A 14,070-nucleotide genomic window follows, 5' to 3' on the forward strand; every position below is an offset into this window, starting at 1 on the left:
TGGCCAGCGTCAATCGCACACCCCATCCAGACAGCTCCGCGGTATCCGGAAAATGCTGCTTCCTTTGCGCGTCAATCGCACACCCCATCCAGATAGCTCCGCGGTATCCGGAAAATGCTGCTTCCTTTGCCGTGGGTAGGATGAATAGAAAAGGCAACAGAACAGTCAACAAACTAGGTCTTGCATGACTCAAGTGTTAATTGAAAGGACAATCAGATTGACCAATTAGAAAAGTACACATATGGCTCAAAAAACGGTGATTAGTTATTGACATATTGGAGAGGAATTTAGTAAGCGATACTGCAAGAGTATGCAAAAGGATCATAATGTGCAAAAACAATACCTTCTCTACGAGTGGTCCTGGGAAGTAGCTGTTGCAAGGTTCTTAGAAGGGGAATGCCTTGGATCTGAATACACAAGGAAAGAACCAAAAATAATAATAAACAACAAAGGTGAAAATTCCGGCTGTAACCAAGGTAGATCAACAACAACAATAACAAAACGTTTAAGTCCCAAACAAGTTAGGGTAGGCTAGAGTTGAAACCCAGCAGAAGCAATCAAGGTTCAGACACGTGAATTTCCAAGCACTCCTATCTAAGGCTAAGTTTTTTTTGTTATATTCCATCCTTTCAAGTCTCTTTTTATTGCCTCTACCCAAGTCAACTTCGGTTTTCCTCTGCCTCTCTTCACGTTACTATCTTGGTTTAGGATTCCACTACGCACCGGTGCCTCTGGAGGTCTCCGTTGGACATGTCCAAACCATCTCAACCGGTGTTGGACAAGCTTTTCTTCAATTGGTGCTACCCCTAATCTATCACGTATATCATCGTTCCGAACTCGATCCCTTCTTGTATGACCGCAAATCCAACGCAACATACGCATTTCCGTGACACTTATCTGTTGAACATGTTGTCTTTTCGTAGGCCAACATTCTGCACCATACAACATAGCAGGTCTAATCATCATCCTATAAAACTTGCTTTTTAGCTTCTGTGGTACCCTTTTGTCACATAGGACACCAGATGCTTGCCGCCACTTCATCCACCCTGCTTTGATTCTATGGCCAAAAAAAATTGTGAGTATTACGAGCTTTCAGAAAAACATGCTGAACAGTGATAATTGACTAAGGAGGAGTACGTATATCTAAAAGGAGAGAAAGATAAGTATAAGACGAAGTGCAATGAAAGAATACTGGTAATTTGGGCTCGTAAAATAAAAAATACATACATATTAATTGTTATGTAAAATTGTGTCAAGGGATCATATGTTGTTAGTGTGATGATTCCCCATTTAGGTACGAGGTTCCTTGGACACAGTTTTATTGAAGTCATAAAGAAACATTTGTTCAACACAAATCCTTCTGACCATAAAAACATCTTAGGTTTTGCAGTCATAGCATTCTAAAGAGTAAATACTAGCACCAATTGAGCTTAGCTAGCACATCATCTATGGGGCCTCAATTTTGTGTGGAATCAAGCGTAGGAACTATTTCAGTTACTAATTTATCCATGCAGTTCAAGTGTGGTCTCTAAGCAAAGTTAAATTGAATTAGGAGAACATGTGTGATCCATTATGCCAAATTAGCTGTAGTCCAGCTTTAAATGTTGAAGTTATCTTGCAACTGCAGTACCAGATTAATTTAACTTATTCAACTATTTTCTAGAAGGATGCATCAGACTTTGAACAGATCAGAGAAACCTACTATCATGCTACGTATTTCCCAATCCCCAATAATCATCACAATTGACTGCAATGCAAATGTTCTCACATTCCAATGGAAACGGTTAAAGGTAAGCTGATACACCACTTCATATGTCCAAGCAATAGATTTTTCGACTACTAATAATGTCTGTAGCTTGATACAACAACAACAACAACAACAACAAAGCCTTTAAGTCCCAAACAACAACAACAATAATGTCTGTAGCTTGATAATTGAACATATTAAAAATTAAGCAAACTGAGCACTGTTTCACCTTGTGCAAAATCCAGGGCAATATGACCTGACCACTAAATCCTCCAAGGCGAGACATAGGCAAATTGAAGAAATTTGGTTTCATTGTAGAAGCAAAGAATGCATCTAAATTACTACCGGCCCAATGCTACTGCTGTTTCTGCATAAAGCGCGGGAGTGCTAGTGGAGAAACATCGTAACAAGTGGTAGTAGAATTCATGTAAAAACAAAGAAACTAACATTCTGACAGTGTAAAAATAAAAAACAAATTCTAACTGTAAGGTGAAACTAACCTGCAGCAGTGATGTACATATTTAAATATGAGCATATGAACAATATACAAATGGTCTTGCAGGAAGCAAAGTAGCATGCATAATAGGATACACAAATTTTAGAATACATGAGCATATGGACAACAATGATCAGGTCTCGGATTCAAGAGCATATGAGCATCAGGTGCTCACACATGCAGTTGTCGAAAGCATACCACAATTAGTAACAGTCAGAAACCTTAAATCTGTGATACCAACCAGTGCATACATAGATCAAGATAGATAAAATCAATGCCAAATTTTATGCCTGGTGGAGACAGCGATCAGTCCAAACAAGTGAAGAGCAATATTTGGTATACCTTTATCATGCTAGCGGCACGCCACTGTTGCTGATGGAGTGCAGATGAAGCCAAAGTCTCCTACTGGTGAAGAAGGCTAACTAAAATTAGCAAAAACAGCCTAAACTAGTGCTAATGATTTGGAAGGTAAAGAAGCCATAATAAATTAAATGTGTAAAATTGGAAAATTAGCAAGGCTCGAAAAGAACCTAATTTCCAATGGAAACAAATGCAAAATTTATACTCTTGTAAATTTTCAAGCATAATTAGCCACAAAAACAAATCAGGAATAGTAGAAGAAACTAACTATGTGAGCAATCATGGGGACTAGCTGAAGGAGGATGCTTTGATAGCGAGCGACCGGGATCTGCACAAAAAACAAAGAGAGAAAAAAAGAGGATAAATAACACTGATGAAACTATTAGCTCTAATCAGGAAGCATAATTAATAAAATATTCAGAGTAAAGTGGATTTTGAAAACAGGATGGAGATCTCTGGGATCTGACATAGATGACAGGCAGGTAGAATTTATAGATGTGACTACACAAAAAAGAAATTGATTTGATACTATAATCTGTAACGGAACTAAAATTTGAATCAACAGCATGTCCAAACAAGCCGAGGAAAGCAAACAAAAGGGAAGACAACCTGGAGCACCTGGAGGACTGGATGATGGGGATCAGCTGCTCCCTAGGCCTACTATGCTAGATCGGTTGCTAGCGCGGGGATGAAAGCTCAAGTCGTCAAACGCCAGGAAGCAGGACGGGGCAGAGGAGCACTGCTGAGGAGGCGGATCGAGGATGGGAGTGGGTGGAGCTAGACGTCGCCGGCTCGTCGCCAGTTGCGGAGGGGGCAGAGGGCGCCATCACACCGCTGAGCAGAGGAGGAACTGCTGCTGCCCACGATGGGAAAAAAAGGAGGAACACCCCACGAACAAAAATAAACAGGTGAAAGAAACAAAAGGCAGAGAAAAAAACCCGGCAGGCATCGTGGGGGAAAAGGAAGTTGGGGTCAATCGCGCTGGGTTGGTGGCTCGGAGGATCGGAGTCGATAGCTGGCGGGGTGACTCGGGTAATGAATAGTATTCAGTACCCAGGGACTTTGAATAATAATTACCAGCACACTCAGAGCAAAGTAGCTAATATCTCTATCATTAAATATTTGTTAAAAGGTGAAAACAATAGTGGGAAACTACATAACAATTTGTATAAAGCATTATGACAGAACACATGAAGGACACTCAATATTGCTAAATAAATGTTTCCATGTTTGTACTTTGTGTGAACATTTTACAAACAAAGTTCCTTTAAGGGTTTGCTCTGTCTAATATTGGTTGGACTAGAGTTTGTAATAACAGAGTTTAAACCTGAACATTGATCGAGAAAAAGATAGCTTGAACAGAAAAGAATAAACAATGAAACAAAGGACTTACCAATAAATTGTAGCCTCAAATAAAGCCAACCTGGAGACGCCAATGAATTTCCGCAACAGGAAGAAGCACCCAACCTCCACAATGACGGGCTCATCAGCGAGTCATCTGAACCACAAGATACTACTCAGTAGCTGATAGACAGTGGATAACTACTGCCACATGTAATTGACAATATTCCCCAAAACATTAGTACTAACTTGCTCATCAGGTGGCAAACACAATTTCAAAAGTACTGACAATGTTTTTCTATTCAGTAAGCTGTAAGCATGCATATATGTGTTGTATTATCAGCAGTGGATTACATGATCAAACAAGCAATTGGGGAAAAAGCTAGTTGACAGCAGATTTAGTTCATACCTGTACCCACAAACAGAAGCATCAAAGCAATATGGTAAATAATAAGTTTAAAAAAATCAAGGAGTTACAAAAATACAATATCCACTTATGTTCCTATCTAGTAAGATCTGAACTGAATCAGGAGTAACATTCTTGAAACTGTCAAATTAAATGGATAGCTAAGAAAAGAAAATAAAAGTTCCACTGTATAATCAGTAAAAACTACATAAGCTTGACTGCTTGAGAGGAGCATGGAGAAGGTTTTGCATACATGAATATCACAATCCCTTGCTCACAATTTCCATTTCCGGAGGAGTGCAGGACATGAGACTATTTTGAAACAGACTACACTGAATTTTAAATAACAAAATTGAATTAAAGATTGAACCAGGAACATTTCATGTTTTGGAAACGTTGTGCTTACATTGAAAGCAAATGTGAGTTTAAACCTTGTCTTCGGGATACCAGCTTACAAGCTAAAACTCCACTGGTGTAACAATGCAGTCTCACAAACTATCAGAACAGAGATAATTGTGCTGCATTATTACAAAAAAAGATATCTGTTCTGTCCCCAATTTCAGGCCAAGTCATGTCAAATGAAAATTCAGAACAATAATGGGAGAGATACACAACTAACAGAAGTCTATACAAGATGGAATCACATACTGAAAACGGATATGCTATCATTTGGATAAATCCTAATTACTATCTAAATGGATTAATGACAACTTTGTGGATTTTGTTTCCTATGTAAACATGCAATTTAATATTAGAAGCAATCTGCCAATGTATAAAAAAAAAACTCACTCTTGGACCAACCATGTGAGAGACCTCAATATAGTAACATTCACACAAACATGGAGCATACATCAGCATCACCAAACAATCGATAACCACAAACAGTCGCCACCAATGTTGATCATCAACAAAACAGAACAGGAGAGTCGAATAAAGGAGAGGGTAGCAGGCTACCTGACTTGACAAAGTTCCATTTTTTAAGTTCATACGAAGAAATCCAGCACATTGTGGAGGAACAACTGTACCAAACAAGATTTGGATTGCTGGTGCCACCAAACCCTTGTGTGGCCACCGCTGCCAATCGAGAAATAGGGGACCAGCCGACGCCGCCTCTCGGGATGATGGGGAGCGGTAGCCCCTGTAAAGAGTTAGGGAGAATCTGATGCCGCTTCTCTAGATAATGGGAGCAACAGCAGCCATCGGTCAAGGAGGGGAGGAGCCGCCGCTCATGGGAAGCAGAGAAGCCTCTGCTCGAGAACATCTTGGCTGCACAAAAAAAAGCTCCTATTTAATTCTAAATTTAATTTCAGGTTTTAAATAATTATGTATTAACTAAATATCGTTGTACAAAATATATATTTGTAATGAAACTAGAGAACAAAGGCAATAATAATCAAGTATAGACAACCAGTAGGAGCACACATATTGAAATATATATATTATTTGGTAAGATAAAAGAGGGCAATGGTCTACAACTGTATATGGTTGTAATGAAACCAGAGAATAAAGGCTATAATAATCTACTACAGAAAAATCTTAAGAACACAAAGGACTAAGGTCCTTCCCAAACTCATGATTAGCAAGGACAAACCTTGTGGTTATGGCTGTTTGCCTATTTATGTAGCATAATTTCCCATGTACTCAAATGAGGAGTGATGGATATGCCCAATTTGATCGATTGGAAGCATGACAGCTGCTTTCTGATTTAGTATGTTGCGTAGCAGGATAAACTATTGTGGAAGAATTGACCTTATAGATGAGTAGTCCAGCAGTGCTGCGTGCTGAAAGTCCTTTGACAGAAAGGGTCTCCCATCTGCATGCAAATTAGTAGTGGCAATAGATTAATGACTCGCCAAATCAAATATGGAAATTAGAATAAGAAAAATAAGAATTCAGAGCTGAAATAATCACCAATTTGTCACACATTCATTCATTTAAAAAAAATGGACTCTGGATTATATGAAGAATCCATAAGTACTAATTCTATGTTCTCAATCTACACAGACGTTGACATATGGTTCAGCTACCAAGCATGAGCCTGTCATTTTCAACCAAGAATGCTACATATAAAAAATACAGTAGTTACCAAATTAGAATAATATACTCCATCACTTCTGGCCTTACCGAGTCCATATCCCTTTTAATTACATCTGGCATGTACCTGCAAGAAGATAAGAAATATTAGATTAACAACTCCGTGAATCCTTCCAAACTACACCGCAAACCTGCTGCTCTCCCAAAATATCCACCACATTTAACATCTCTAGACACATGATTAAAGGTTCGATTAGGCTACCAACTGCCTGTAGAACGACTATGAAGCCGCTAGCATATTTTCATGGACGCAAATGCAATTCATGTGGATGTTTTCTAAAGATCTACATAAGTATGATTGGATTACCATAAGATAATAAGCAAAAAAATCAATTGTAAAATAAACTGTCACCAAGTATTTCCATTTTCTCTGTTCTTTTTTTCCACCGAGCAAGCAGCCTCTAAGCATGGGGTCCTGAACCCCTCCACTGTCTCCAAAATCGCAGTGACCAGGAGCCCTACCTATCCTCACGGCAGCTGGCAATCATAAGCTTCCCTAATCCTCTTCCTTCTCCATAGCTGCTGCACTAATTCCTCCCAAAATGAGAAGAACAATATGATTAACGCCAGCTGGGGTCATGGTCAACGTTGCTGTACTAGCGCAAGGAGTAAAACGGGAGGAAAATCACCTGAATCCCTTGAGGTAGTGGAAGAGCTGGGGCTGCCGCACCACATTGGGGACGAGCGTGATGTCAGGAATCACCTCGCCGGGCGGTAAATCTCGGGACACCACGGCCGCTTGTCTAGGGAATCCGCCCGCCAAGACACCTTGCACGAGATCCCTTCTAGTTGCCTGGAAGGGAGCAGTGGGGCATCGAAGTACCAATGGAGGAGGCTAGTTGATTCGAAGGCATGGAGAAGCTCTATGGGCACCTCAAGTGCCGGCGCTGAACCCGGCATGCTCGAGGTGATTCTTCTCTTCTACCCGAGTGCGGTGCAAGGATGGAGGGCAGCAGGGCGCGGCGGCCCGCAGGTGCGACATCCAGGAGGCGGCGCGCAGGTGCGACATCGAGGAGGCGGCCCGCAGGTGCGACATCTAGGAGGCGGCGGAGGCTCGGCGGCGCGGCGCTGGTTTGGTCGAGCACGAGCTGGTTGCGAGAAAAATGGGAATCATGGGATTAGTGGGCCATGGCCGGTTGTGGGCAGGTGGAGTGTGGACCTGGACACGACAGGCACGCTGGACGGTTGTCGGACCAGACGAGGCTGCCAGGCTGGGTCGGATTATTGGAATATACGACTTAGGTACCGATTATTATTCAGCACCCACCCAGGGTAATACATACAAATATATATATATATATATATATATATATAAAAATAACGCGCTATTCTATATTTTAGGTGTAGAATTATTCTACACCAAACTGCTATACTGAACATAATTCAGTATCGTTCAGTAGTCACATTTCACTATTTTGTGGTGTTGGATGTAGTACTGAGTGATACTGAACGTTTTTCAGTAGCACTGGCATACGTGTGGGTATATATATAGATAGATAGATAAGGCATTGTTTAGTTGGGTGAAATTTGGGAATTTGGCTTCTGTAGCACTTTTATTTTTATTTGGTAATTAGTGTTCAATCATGGGCTTTGTTTGGATCCATGGGTTAAAGCTAGTTTGGGCTAGTTGGAGCTCAACTAGCCCTAAAGTAGCCAAATAGGAGGGCTAGAGTGGGTTATTTGCAACTAGCCCACCCTAAAAAACTATCCCCCAAAGAGGTGATTATTTGGGCTAGTTGGGGCTATTTGAGGTGAGGTCCACTGTTTTCTCTCTACTTTCACCCACACCAATGATTTGGAAAGCACATTTATTATCATTTTAACCCTTGTATCCAAACATCTCTTAGGCTAGAGTTAGTTCAGGGCTAGTCCTGAGCTAAAAACTAACTCTAACCTCTAGCTGTGCTAGAGTATCCAAACAGGATCATGGACTCATTAGGCTCAAAACGTTCGTCTCGCGATTTTCAATTAAACTGTGCAATTAGTTTTTTTTCGTCTATATTTAATGTTCTATGCACATATTATAAGATTCAATGTGATGACTAATATAATACTTTTTGAGAAAATTTTTGAAACTAAACGAGACCTAAGTGAGGCGTGGGGGAGTGGAGTACTAGGCGAGTAGCAACCTGCCGGCGGTCTTCCTCTTTGTCGTGTACCGGTGTACGTACGCGCACATGACGACGTTGATGATAAGTAGGTGGTGCTGGCGCCGGCGCGTTACGTAGCCGAGATCTGCTGACCCTCGTGAGGGGCGGGGTTGAGGCGTTGAGGCCTCGTTTAGTAAGCCAAAAACCAAAAATTTTTAAGATTTTTTGTCACATCAAATTTTACGGTACATGCATGAAATACTAAATGTAAACGAAAAAAAATTAATTATACAGTTAGCCGAGAAATTGTGAGACGAATCTTTTAAGCCTAAATAGTTTATAATTGAACAATTTTTACCAAATAAAAACGAAAGTGCTACAGTAGTCCAACACTAAAAATTTCCGGAACTAAATGGGGCCTGAGCTTGATGATTTCGATTCAGAGTGTGTTTAGTTCTACTAAGTTGGAATTTGGGGCTACTGTAGCACTTTCATTTTTATTTGGCAATTAGTGTTCAAACATGGACTAATTAGGTTCAAAATGTTTATCTCGCAATTTCTCACCAAACTGTGTAATTAGTTTTTTTCGTCTACATTTAATACTCCATACATGATCGTAAACATTTGATTGATAGGTACTATCGTACTTTTTGAGATTTTGGGTGGAACTGAACAGACTTTGAAATCGTCAACCCATCAACTCGAAGCAGTTCGGTTCAGACTTGGGATTGAGAGGGAGGGGGCTTGGCCTGAGGAGGAACTGCATGCCTCTGCGGCTCTGCCCCAAGGAGACGATCTCGTTCTCCTTTGGACGGGGCGGCCTGGGGAGTCAATGGTCTGTACCCCAACAGTGCGGCGTGGCCTGCAGGCAACAGCGTACGTCCGCGTCACGGGCGTCATCTTTATTACTAACAGGAACCCCGCGCGACTGCGCGGCCTGGCAAGCTAAGCCCTTGTTTAGATTACCTTAAAGTTCCAAGTTTTTTCACTCTTTTTTTATTACATCAATTTTTCAACACATGTATGGAGCATTAAATGTAGATAAAAAAAGTAACTAATTGTACAGTTTGGTTGTAAATCACGAGATGAATCTTTTGAGCCTAGTTAGTCCATGATCGGACAAAGTTTGTCAAATACAAATGAAACGTGCTACAGTGTCCAGATTGTAAAAATTTGCAATCTAAACAAGGCCTAACACATAAGGTTTGTCATTAGAAACAGTAGAATACATTAGACATCGGAGCTCTTGAATATAGGCACCTCTGACATTTAATCACATTGCACAATCTTGTCATAATTAAATACAATGTGGTTGTTGTAAACTAAAAACACTTCTTTACTTCTTGCTCATGCTTAGCCAATCTGGAATACGCCGTAAGTAAAACATATGGGGAACTGAAGGTACTGTAGCAAAAAGAGTAAGGCATAAGATAAATATCAATTAACAAAGAATAAGCACATAAAAATGAAATGGACATAAGGGTGACAAAACTATGCAACCTGCAGCTCACTACTACTGAGGCATTGGGAAAATGCAATTTGGCAAAACTATGGAACCTGCGGCTCACATATCGCTGCAGTCGACAATATAGAGCATGTTCATTTACTCGTATCTGGTTTATAAATCATGGCTTATCAGTCAACGAACAATATTTTTCTCTCACATAAAACCAGCCAACAGTACTTTCAGACATGGCTTATAAGCCAAACCAGCCCAAATAAACAGGCTGATAGTTGGAAATCAAAAGAGGTGCTTTGTTGTGGCAGTGTAGGCTCGTATATGTAACTATTATAAATGAAGTGTATGTGTATTGAGCGTGGCCGGGCTCTTGCATTCCTACCCCTGTTTTATGTCAAAATTGTGATTTTGTTCCTGTTTTTTTTTACTTTATTAATTTACCCCTATGTTTTCAAAACGAAGCACCATTTTGACCATATTCCGTCATCCTCCCTTAACGGTGTTAACTTTTGTACAAAAGGACAAATATGCCCATATGGTTTTGCCCTTGGTTTTTTTGGCTATTTGTGATTTTACCCCTAATTTAGATTTAGAGATAATGGTTAGATTTGGTCAAAATTTGACACAATTTGTAATTATTTTAAATCAGATTTAATATTGAAAAAAATATCCATCGAGTACCTTTTTTTAGCTCTATCCAAAATGCATCAGATTTAATATTGAAAAATAATATCCATCGAGTTCAGCAACATCAGCCAAAGGGCGACTTTGACCTTGTTGGACGAGTGGTAGATGGCAGAGATGCTTCTACACCTGCAGCTGTTGCTGTTGCTCGGGCCCTGCCGGCGCGGCGGCGTGCTGGACGTCGACCGCGTGGCCTTAGTGATTTTTTTTTAATTTTAACATTTTTTGAAAATTAATTTTAAATCTAATATGGTCGGGTTTTTTTAACTAACATTTTTTACCGCGTCTATTGTCTTGGCGTGGCCAAATACCTGTGCCGCGGCATGTATGGTGGCGCGACAGAGGGCTGATGTGGCGGCGATCGAAATCGCTGACCGCTGACGGGGTAGGGCCTGCCGCGCCACCGATCTTGGCGCGGCACTGCCGCGCCCTGATCCGTGGCGCGGCAGAGCCGAATAAATATCGCGAGCGAGCCCCCCATCCGCACCTGCCCGTCGCCAGCGCCCGCGCTGGCCGTGCCACGAACGCCGGCGCGTCAAGGCCGCCCGCTCCTAAGGTACGATTTCATGTTATTTTGATTATTATTATTTTAGGATAATTAATAATTTAGGATAATTAGTAATATAGGATAGATAGGGTTTTAGGATAGTTAGGTCAGTGAATATAGGATAATTAGTAATATAGGGTTGTTATTGATTTATGATAGTTAGTGATTTAGGATAGTTAGGTTAGTGAAATTGTTTATGATTTACGTAGGTAGTTTTTAGGTTTGAGGTTAGGATTTTGGGTTTAGGGATTGATTAGGTATTTATTATTTAGTTTATAGTTAGTTATTTAGTTTGAGATTTTGGGTATAGATACTAGTTTACAAATGTCGGTACTTACTAGTGTGTGATACGTCGATTTTGATGATTTTATGAAGTTTCGTTAAATGCTTATATTTCTAGTGAAGTTATTTATGTTACTAGTGCGTGATATGTCTGTTAATTTTACTTTAAATATATACATGTGCTTTCATATTGCATAACAAGTAGTTCAAATTTTGCAATGCTATATAATGTTAATTTGAATTTTGTTAATTTAAACGCTCTATCCTTTGTTTATCAATTTGTAACAGGATGGCCCCCCACGCAGCACCCGTTGTACCTCACCGAGCATACATTTTGAGTGACAAGGACGCAGAGGTGGCCTAGCCTCCTTTGAGGCCACGCATGCATATCAGGGCGTATCAGTGGGACGAGCGTTACGCGTCGTACATACGGCGTACCGGCTCCCTCAAGCTTGTCCGTGTTGTCAACCACGGTCTTCCGCCCCTTGACCCAGCACTACTTACTGCAGCTGTAGACAGGTGCGAGCGCATTCTTTGTATGTAAACTTTCTTGTAATAAATTTAAGGCAACTAACCGTCGTTTTATTCTTATAATAGGTGGAGGCCTGAGACCCACATGTTCCACCTACCTTGTGGCGAGATGACATTGACCATGCAGGATGTGAAGGCTACTTTTGGCCTTCGGTTGGGGGGATTTCTAGTGACAGGGATATTTAACAACGATCACTAGAGGGGGCTGGTGGCTCGGTTTATTGGCTTTCTTCCACCGGACGACGAGGCTTCCAAAAAAATAAGTGAGTAATTCAAGCCTATTTAATATTTGTATTGCTTTTCTGCAGCCATCGGGTCTTATTTTCTTTGGTTAATTTTAGGAAAAGTTCCGGTATTTTGTCGTCCTGGATCACAGAGCGCTTTGATTACTTGGACCCACAGGCTGAGGAGGCTCTGATCGACAGGTTCGCTTAAGTGTGGCTCTAGCACTTTCTTGATGCTTTTCTCTTTCCAGACGCCTCGGGCAACACCATTAGCTAAATCTTCCTTGACATACTACGCCAGTCATGGGAGAACATAGCGGCATACAGCTGGGATAGCGTAGTCCTAGCATAGACATATCGACAGCTATGCGTTGCCTGCCGTCGCACCTCAGGATATGCAAACCTTGGGGGTTGCTCCTACCTACTCCAGATTTTGTGTTGGGAACGATGGCCCGTTAGGAGGCCCCTTAATAATAGTTTACCGGTAAGTACTTTGATTCACTATATTCTTCGAGGCAGTTACATATGATGAGATTATTAATGGCTAATTTATTATCGTGTTCAATGCAGCAATGAAACGGGCATAATACACTCCCTACAGCTATGTATATTTGGACAGAAGCAGAGTTAGTTAGAGGGAATGCGAGGCGCAAGTACAGGGAGTACATGGACGGTCTTGATGTCCTAACACATGCACCAGGTTACGCTCTCTTTACTATCATATTTGTGTCTTGTTCGATGTACACTATATCACAACCTAACTCAATTACGAAATTTTAGGTGCTTGGACTCCTTAGGATGCTCCAGAGCTCCAGTACTATCTCAGTCCTGTCACTAGAGACGAGTCAGACGAGTATCGTTGCGACGTCCCTCTTATTTTCTTCCATGTAGTCGAGATTCACTTACCCATCAGGGTCTATAGACAGTTTGGAAGAATGACAGGCTACCCACCACCGCTTTACTCCACCAACTAAGCATTGCGCGGGTGTGTTATCGATTACTAACAAAGCTATAATTTAGAGGTGTGTGGTACAACTAACATCGTTTTGTTGCAGGTATAACCGTAGAAAGAGGTACAAGACCAAGGATTGGCGCGTAACACACAACGCGCACATCCATTTGTGTTAGAACAAGGTATGACATCCGATCCATGTAGGTCCTCCACACGACCAGCACACCTTCAACGAGTACCTACGGTTGCTTCACAGGTCTACGAGGACACATATCAAGCCTCCGTACACTGAGGAGGCGATTGACAAGGACTCGAAGAAAGATGTCATCGAAGATGTATACGACGTTACCACTAGGGAGGACACACAGCTACAGAGAGCCCCACTTCAAAGATATGTGGTAAGATACTTAAATGGTACACTTTGTTATCTTTTTTGTATTAAGTATGTGTACTAAAATTGTCCAATCGTGTTTTTGTACCCAGGCGACACAATTGTCAAGGTTGTCCAATAAAATAACGTTTCGGCTTCACGAGTCTAGAGGGCAAGGGCCAGACGTGTTCTCGTGGCTTTTGTGGAGGTAAACATAAACTTGTCCGTTCCGAAAATATTTGTTCAGTGTATATGCATTTGAGAAATGCACTAACTTTAACGTCTACTTATGTAGAAGGTGAAGAAGAGCTGCAGGAAGCTAGCTCGAAAGCTGAGCTGTATGGACACTCCTTATGAGGAACCGCCACTCCCGGCGTGATCGGGTGGCACATCTTCAGCCTCTTTGAGGACACCAGCCGGCTCTTCTCTGTAGATGATAGGTGCCACTTCTACGGTGCGTACACCACCACATCATAGCGCTGGGAAG

Source organism: Miscanthus floridulus, chromosome 2 (genome assembly GCF_019320115.1).
Source record: "Miscanthus floridulus cultivar M001 chromosome 2, ASM1932011v1, whole genome shotgun sequence".
In the NCBI taxonomy this organism is placed as follows: domain Eukaryota; kingdom Viridiplantae; phylum Streptophyta; class Magnoliopsida; order Poales; family Poaceae; genus Miscanthus; species Miscanthus floridulus.